Source organism: Alosa sapidissima, chromosome 11, assembly GCF_018492685.1.
Source record: "Alosa sapidissima isolate fAloSap1 chromosome 11, fAloSap1.pri, whole genome shotgun sequence".
Lineage (NCBI taxonomy): Eukaryota > Metazoa > Chordata > Actinopteri > Clupeiformes > Clupeidae > Alosa > Alosa sapidissima.
In genome coordinates this window covers 22,222,040-22,230,758 of record NC_055967.1, presented here as the reverse complement: position 1 = coordinate 22,230,758, position 8,719 = coordinate 22,222,040, and positions in this window count along the sequence as shown.

Genomic DNA, 8,719 nt, shown 5'->3' with positions numbered 1-8,719 from the left:
CCCAATGCCCTATTGCAGTGACAAGGACACTGTACTGCAGGAGATGTAGGAGAAGCACACATATACACAAAACAACCACACACTCTGCACACACTCAATTACAAACATAAAAAAGGAACAAAGTAGGAAATGAACACAATTTGACAAACGTGACTTATTTGTGTGGAAAAAATGTGCTGGATTGGGCGGCGGTCATATTTTGTACCGCTCTGCAGTACATCTAGTTATTATTATCTTATTTATCATTATTCCCAATTGTCTTTTTAAAAGATACATGGAAGCAAATACTGGTGTGGCTGACTTGATTTACTCTCTCAGAGCTAATAACAACAGCAGGGTTGGGGCTCAGCAGAGTGTCTTTACGAGCTTGAGAGCTGGCAGTGCACATACACAGGCTTTATACAATGAGTTGAACTTTATTTAAGTAAAAAACATGGGACTTTTCACAGAGGGAACACACAGTCAGACGGCGGTCTCTTCACACATGTACATTTCTAAAGCAGTGATGTTTGAGATACAGAGGGGGAATTTACAGGGAAGTGGGCGGGTCTGAGAGTTGTTGATTGACAGCATGACATAGCTTCCTGCTGAGCGTGGTGTGACACACCCCTGAGGCCGTGCAGAGCAGAGTGGAGTAGAGCAGTGCGGTGTATCATGGGCATCTTCCTCCCTCTCGCTGAACTCCTCCTCCTCCTCCTCCCGTATCCCAGCAGGCCTCTGTGCACCGCTCACTGGTACACACTTGGGCACATGTACTGCTTCAGCAGGGTGTTCACTCCCTCCGTGTCTCCCCCCAGACCACTGAGGGTACGCAGGACAAGAGAGTCAGAGAGCAGAACGTGCACACACACATGTGCGCGCACACACACACACACACACACACACACACACACACACACACGCACAGGCATGAGAAAACACACACACACACACACACACACACACAGACACACACACACGCACAGGCATGAGAAAACACACACACACAAGAGAACACACACACACACATAGAGACATGGGAAAACACACACATGCGCACACGCACACACATACAGACATGAGAGAACACACACACAGACGTGGGAGAACACGAAAAACACACACGCACACACACAGACGTGAGAGAACACACAAACAAACACACACATACTCACACACACACAGAGACAAGATAGAAGACACTGAGGGTGTGCTGCGTGAGTCATTCCATGTCAAAATAGATATAATCTAGGAAATAGTTGTCACATGGTCTCAGATTTTGCTCAAAGTTTGTCTACATAATGTTTAGGTCCCAAAACTAAGACCAATGAAATATATTTCTTGATTTAAGTTTTTGAGTTCTTGAGTTAAGTTTTCATATACTTTTCCAGCCCTGATTTCATCAATTTAGCACTCTCAAACACCTTATTTTGGAGGCCATATTTGGGCATTATCTTAAAAAGTATTATTCCTAGTTTGTAGTTCTCAACATGGCTGGACCATTAAAATGTTGAACTCAACGGCCACTGGTTTTATATATAAAGGCCCTAGATATAAGGCCCTAGATTTGGTGAGCAAAACAAGTGATATTGAGACTCATATTTTTGTATTTTTTTGTTTGTCTGCTAATACAATACTAGTTATCTAAAGTTGTGCCAATTTGAGATCTCCACCAAAAAGCACATGAAGGAGGTAAGTAATTAAGGTGTGATTGCATTTTTTCATGATTTTCCTTGGACTCTCAATGTATAACAATTAAGTGTACCAAGTACCAATGTTGTACCGTGTTTCATTCATAGATAAATGCACTCAGTTAACTACATTATATAAAACTGCGTTTTCATCATTGTCCCTGAGGTAATGATTTTTACTTTTTATTTTGATCTATCGATGTGTATCATTTTTTTTTACACTACATGCCCATGCATTGAGCTACTTCAACACAGATTTTCATGTGCCTATTAGCTATCTCACATATCATTTTAGTCTTTTGAAAATGACTGAAAATCATAAACTTCTTTTCTTTTATCTTTAATATCTCCATGTTCATTGTATTTAGAGAACTCAAATATTGGCAAGTATATTCAAAGAAAAGTAATGATTGATACTAAATGACTACACAAACAAGTTTATGATAAGTTTATAATACGTTTGGACTGGCTATGAATAATGCTTTTCAAAATGATAATGCCCAAACTTTACTACCCAGATAATGTGTTTTTCAGGCTGTAAAACTAAATAAATATCAGGCTGAAATGCTGAAAAAATATGAAGACAGGACCCATGATTTAAACAAGGTTTGAACAAAATCAGAGATGGTGCAGCAACAACCTCATCTGATTTGACAAATGTGTAATCACTTTCCGAGAATTGAATAAAGTACCTAAATATACTACTACTAGTACTACTATGTGTAATAACGGAATGACCTGTATGTGTAATTAGTAATCAGGAATTAGGACCTTTTCTTGGCGTTCTGCATGCGTCGCAGGAAGGTGCAGATCGAGCTGATCTTGGCCTTTGACCTCAGGTACTCTGCGTAGCGGTTGGAGAACTCGATGTCGCCCAGCTGTCTGGCGTAGCGGTCGTAGAACTCAGTGTTGTCCAGCTGCCCAGCGTGGAAAGGTAACCTCCGTGGATGTCTATGGAATTCAGGGGTGTCACTAGTGTTTGTCAACAAAACTCTCTCTCTGTGTGTGTGTGTGTGTGTGTGTGTGTGTTTGTGTGTGTGTGTGTGTGTGTGTGTGTGTGTGTGTGTGTGTGAAACACTGATAGCCAGTGTCTTACCCTTGGCTTCTTTCAGTGAGGGAGTCCAGGGCACGTCCTGTCAATAGACAGTTGCTTGGCTGGCTGATTCTCCTATCAATATCCACCACCTCCTCTTCAATTCTAATTTAAACAAATGTTGGATATTTAGGTATCTAGATCTCAATGAAACAATTAAACACTAAATATATCAAATTGATCTCTTTGGGGCTCATGTTTTACAAATATCTGTTTAAGATTCATGAATTGTCAATATCATTGATGAACAAGATATTGGATTGCAGGACAACTCTTACTGAGGAGAAAGGCAAGAAAAGACAGTAGGACAATGTAGGAAAGATGAAAGCAGAGCTCTAACAATTAAAGGCTGTTAGGACAGTGGAGAGCTAACAATTGAAGTCTGTCAAGGACAGTGGAGTGCTAACAATTAAAGGCTGTTAGGACAGTGGAGAGCTAACAATTGAAGTCTGTCAAGGACAGTGGAGTGCTAACAATTAAAGGCAGTTAGGACAGTAGAATGCTTAAATCTTTATACGCGCAGAGACAGACAAAGAGTTGATTACAATAGTTCTGGAGTTGTGAGTCTACTGTATACCTGTTTAGAAGCGGCTGTGAGGCTGCCCCCTGGAGGATGACTGTTGTCATCAGGACAACATGGAACAATTCAGAAATCATGGCCATGGTGCCGAACTAAGGGAAAAAAGCAAAGGACATGAGGACAGAGGGCAGGAGAAGACACAACCTCAAACCTAATACACTCAGGCTGCTAACACAACTCAGCCTGCTAGCACATTGCAGCCTGCTAACAGACTCAGCCTGCTAATAAACCCTGCCTGCTAATAAACTCAACCTGCTAACACACTTCAGCCTGCTAACACAAATAATCTGCTAACAGAATTCAACCTACTAAAAAGAGGATGCAAAAGAGAGTAGAGCCCTGAACCCTTACTCACCTGTCTACAGGTACAGCCCAAAGACCCACTCACCTCTGCACAGGCACAACCCAGAGACCCACTCACCTGTGGACAGGTACAGCCCAAAGACCCACTCACCTCTGCACAGGTACAACCCAGAGACCCACTCACCTGTGGACAGGTACAACCCAGAGACCTACTGACCTGTGGACAGGTACAGAACCCTTTCTAACCTCTGCACAGGTACAGCCCTTAGTGTTAAACTCACCTGTGGACAGATACAGATAGGTGCAGCACAGAGCGGACAGCCCAGAGTGATGAGGCAGTGTCTAAGCCCATGGCTTTATTTAAGTGCGAGCACCATGGCTGTGCCGACCCCATCTCTCTCTCTCTGACACATGCGTTTATGGCCAGGCTTATTTGTTCAGGTAATTAGATCTATTTGCCATGGGCTTTCCCAGAGGCCTGATTGCACTGTTTGTGTGGCCACAGTTGCCAAGCTAAATATCACATGTGGCCGGCACTTCCCTAATTGAGGTTGAGCGGCAGAGATTGCAGTTTATTGATATTTAATACAGGTGTCTTTATAGGTGAGTTAACTGGAAAATCAATGTAGGACAACAGATTAATTCTTTGACAGCTATGCTGTGATGCAGGACAACTGGTGCAGTGTCGTGACTCAGACACACCAATGCCATCGTGGAACATGTTTAATGTATTCAGTTTCTTCATGTGTGTAATATCTACTGCTCCACATAGAAAGAGCCATATGCCTGCATGCACGAACCTGATGAAGTTTGAGGCTGCTTATGGGAATGATTTTGATTGAGAATTTTATTGGCACACTGAACATGTGAAACCAGCAGGGGGCGCTACAGAGCTGTTATAGACACATGCACCTGGTCAATGCAACCCAGTTATAGTTTTTCTCTATCACTTTGTGTCAACAATTAACACACAGGTCTAAACAGAAACACTCTGGCTAAAATGACACATTTTGCTTGCAAAAGACTCTAACACTCTAACACAACATTTAAATCGATTAAAAATCCAAAGCAAATTTTGCCTTCAAACAACACAACTTGTTGTCAAATCACTGTGTGCTTTCAATATAACATTACACAATGGACGACCAAATGCAAAATATAGTTTTCAAAATGAGGAGTTTCAGCCTTCATTTTTGCTATGTCTGTGCCATTTCCTTCTCATATTTCTGTATCAGGAAAAACTGTGAAAAGATTAAATAAATAAAAATGAATTGTATTCATTCCTCCCAAGATGTAACTGTCATTGACACCAACAATAAGCACCTAGACAAGACATTTTTCCTCAAACTACAACTTGTCATTTTTCATTGAAATTGACCTACAGTGAACACCTGGACTTCTCAGCTTTTGTACTGTCGTCTTCACCAAAAAAGCAAAACAGTACTTTCTCTAAATGTGCGATACAGTTTTCCTGGATAGCTTTAATGGTTGTGTCAACTCTGACATCACATTTTCAAAACAATTAACACACAGGCCTAAACAAAAGCACTCTGGCTAAATTGAAAATGTTGCCTATAATATAATAGATAATCATTATACAACAAAATGCAAAACATAGTTTTCAATATGAGGAGTTTCAGTCTTCATGTGTGCTATGTCTGTGCCATTTCTTGATAGTAAAGAGTGTTGCACATAGTTTACCAGCACGGTACCTACAGTAAATAGTTTTGTGCATAGTTAACCATTTTTACCAGCACGGTGCCTACAATAAAGAGTGTTGTGCATAGTTAACCATTTTTACCAGCACGGTACCTACAATAAAGAGTGTTATAGTTTACCAGCTCATACCTACAGTAAAGAATGCTGTACAGCTAAGGCAATGCTCTTCTATGAGAGAGACAGAGGGAGAGGGGGAGAGATTGCTGTGAGTTCATCAGTTCAAAATGATAAGCTTCCATGTTAAACAAATTGAATTATCACAAGTCATCTGCCCAGCCTTGACCCACACAACTGAGGAGAATGACTTTATTCATCATTTTAATGCTCTTGTTTCCCATTACTTTGTTATTGAGACACCAGATAGTCCTAAATGAAGTCATTCACCTTTTCTGTTTTATATACTGGGTGGAGACTGGAGGTACTTCAATGCTGTTCTGATATTCAGTAGTAAATCTTGTGAGTGTAATTTCATGGTTCAGTAAACTGCATCTTACAAAAATGTGAGTAATGAGGCAAATAAAACATTCTGGAGTTTAATGAAAGGAATATTTTCTCAAGAAGATAAGGTCACTCGTGATTCTGTACACTCTGAATGTGTGTGTGTGTGTGTGTGTGTGTGTGTGTGTGTGTGTGTGTGTCTATGAAGATACACAGTTGAAGGGAATTTGTGTGATGAAAATAATCAACATTTATTTGACCATATTGCTCTGATTGAATTAGCCACCAGGCCCCCAGACTGAGGAGATGGCAGTGAATCCTGCTACATTAGCTCCTACAGGCCTGAGATATGGCGGCGATCGCTGCTGTTGAACTGATGAGGAGTTTAAGCATCAGCTCCTACAGAGTACAGCTCAACAATACAGCTGTCAGTCTTTACAAGTCATTTTGGACAGAGGCATCCCAGTGGTGTGGCGATTATAGGGCTTTATGCTGCACCTGCAGAGTGAGGAGAGGTGAGGGGATGAGGTGAGATGAGATGAGATGAGATGAGGTGAGATGAGATGAGATGAGATGAGATGAGATGAGATGAGATGAGATGAGATGAGATGAGGTGAGATGAGATGAGAGGAGAGGATGCATGGCCGTCACTGATGGCCTCATATACACATGAGGGACTTATATTGACAGCACTGTGTATGGAGATATCAGCAAGAACTAACTTATTACATATCCATGAACTGACTTATTACATGTCCATGAAGAACTATTACATGTCCATGAAGAACTATTACATGTCCATGAACTGACTTATTACATAAATGAAGAATTCATTTATTGCATGTGCATGAAGAGCGAACTTATTACATGTGCATGAAGAGCTAACTTGTTACTAATTTACCTATTATTGTTCACTTATTATTACATGGACATTCTCTACATGTGTGCAACCGCTTAGCTTCTCATAATAATATCCTGATTAATCCTTCTCATGTGATTATATCCTGACTAACCAACCCAACAAAATGTCAGGGGCATCCCAACGCTGTTGCCCCATGTTACCCAAAAAAGCGTCAGGAGCATTCCACCACTGTTGCACCATGTTACCCAGCGCATCATCAGGGGTATATATCGCACAACTGTTGCCCCATGTTACCCAACAAAGCATTAGGGGCCTCCTAGCGTTGTTGCCCCACCCAGTGCAGCGTCAGGGGCATATACCCCACCACTGTTGCCCCCACCCAGCGGGCCCATAACCCCACATCCCCCAGGTCTATTGGTAACAGCCGACTGGCAGCCTGTGCCTGCCACTCTGCCTGCCCACAAGCCAAACCAATCTGAGTAAAAGGATGGGTGGCGGCAGCGGCAGCCAACACAGTCATCTGTGCCCCTCGTGCCATCTGTGCCATCTGCTCTTCTGCCAGTCGGACCTGATGCCACTCAGAGTGCTGCTGGTGGGTCTGTCTATCCCAGCAGGACAAGAGGCCCCTGCATCTGGCAGAGAATGAGGTGGAAATCCGATAGCATATCTGTGTGTGTGTGTGTGTGTGTGTGTGTGTGTGTGTGTGTGTGTGTGTGTGTGTGTGTGTGTGTGTGTGTGTGTGTGCATGTTTGTGTGTGCAGGTTTGTTTGTGTTTATGTGTGTGTGTGCACAGCTTTGTTAGAGTTAACAGAGTTAAAGTCTCTGTGATAGGAAAAAAGCATCAGATATCTCTCAACAAATTGGCACATGATTGACACATATTGTAACATTGGAACATAACATTGTTCCTTGTTTCTATTATCCACCCCCCACACACACACACAAACACACAGTGCAGTCACAAACATGTTGTGCTGCTGATGGTGGTGGTGTGTGTGGAGGGAGTGATGTCACAGCATATCTCCACACTGAGAGTTTTAACACATACTGTACACACAAACACAAATAGGCAATCACACACACACACACACACACACACTCAGGAAGAGCACGGCTCTGACCTGAAAAAGCATGGCCAGACTGAAACATGGCATACCTGGTGCCAGACTGCACACACACACACACACACACACACACACACACACACACACACACACACACACACACAGACGTACACATACATACACGTACACACACACACACACACACACACACACACACACACACACACACACACACACAGCAGAGCTGCACACTGCACACACACACACACACACACACACACACACACACACACACACACACACACACACACACTCACACACACACACACACAGCAGAGCTGCAGAGACAGAGCTGTAGGTGCGAGCAACAGGAACACTCCTGCTTCACCCTGGTCCCACCCACCCTGCCGAGTTTGAAAGAGCACAACATCGTCGACTCTTGTGTAGAGTGTATTGCATTGATTTCCCTTTCCAAGATGGAAAACACTTGATAGCAATCAATGTACTGTAATAGGTACAAATCCAGCCATAAACCCCTGGATGTGGAGCAGAGGGGACAGTGGGCAGGCGTCAGTCGCCTGCGTCACTGCAGGACATGCACGGATACAATCTCATGAGTTGAGGAATCAACAGTAATTTCCTCCAAGTGCAGGTATGTCTGCAGGGTATCCATGACCTCTGAGCTGCAGGTCTCCACCCTCTCGCCGTCAGGGCAAGAGCCGCCGCACAGCTGCAGGGAGGTGGGGGAGCTGGACAGCAGCGAGGCCGCTAGAATAGATGGAGGTGGGAAACATTGGGTGGGAAACATTGAGCATCACAATGTAAAGTGTGCATGGGGCACATTCACTATGGCTCAGCCCTTTAAGCAGTCCTAAAATACACATTCGCTGTGTTTTAGATTATTGAGAGTTTGACTCCATTTTAATGAATTTTCACAAATCATTTTTTTCCCGAGGTAATATAAGTTGAACTGCCAGAACTGCAGTTGAA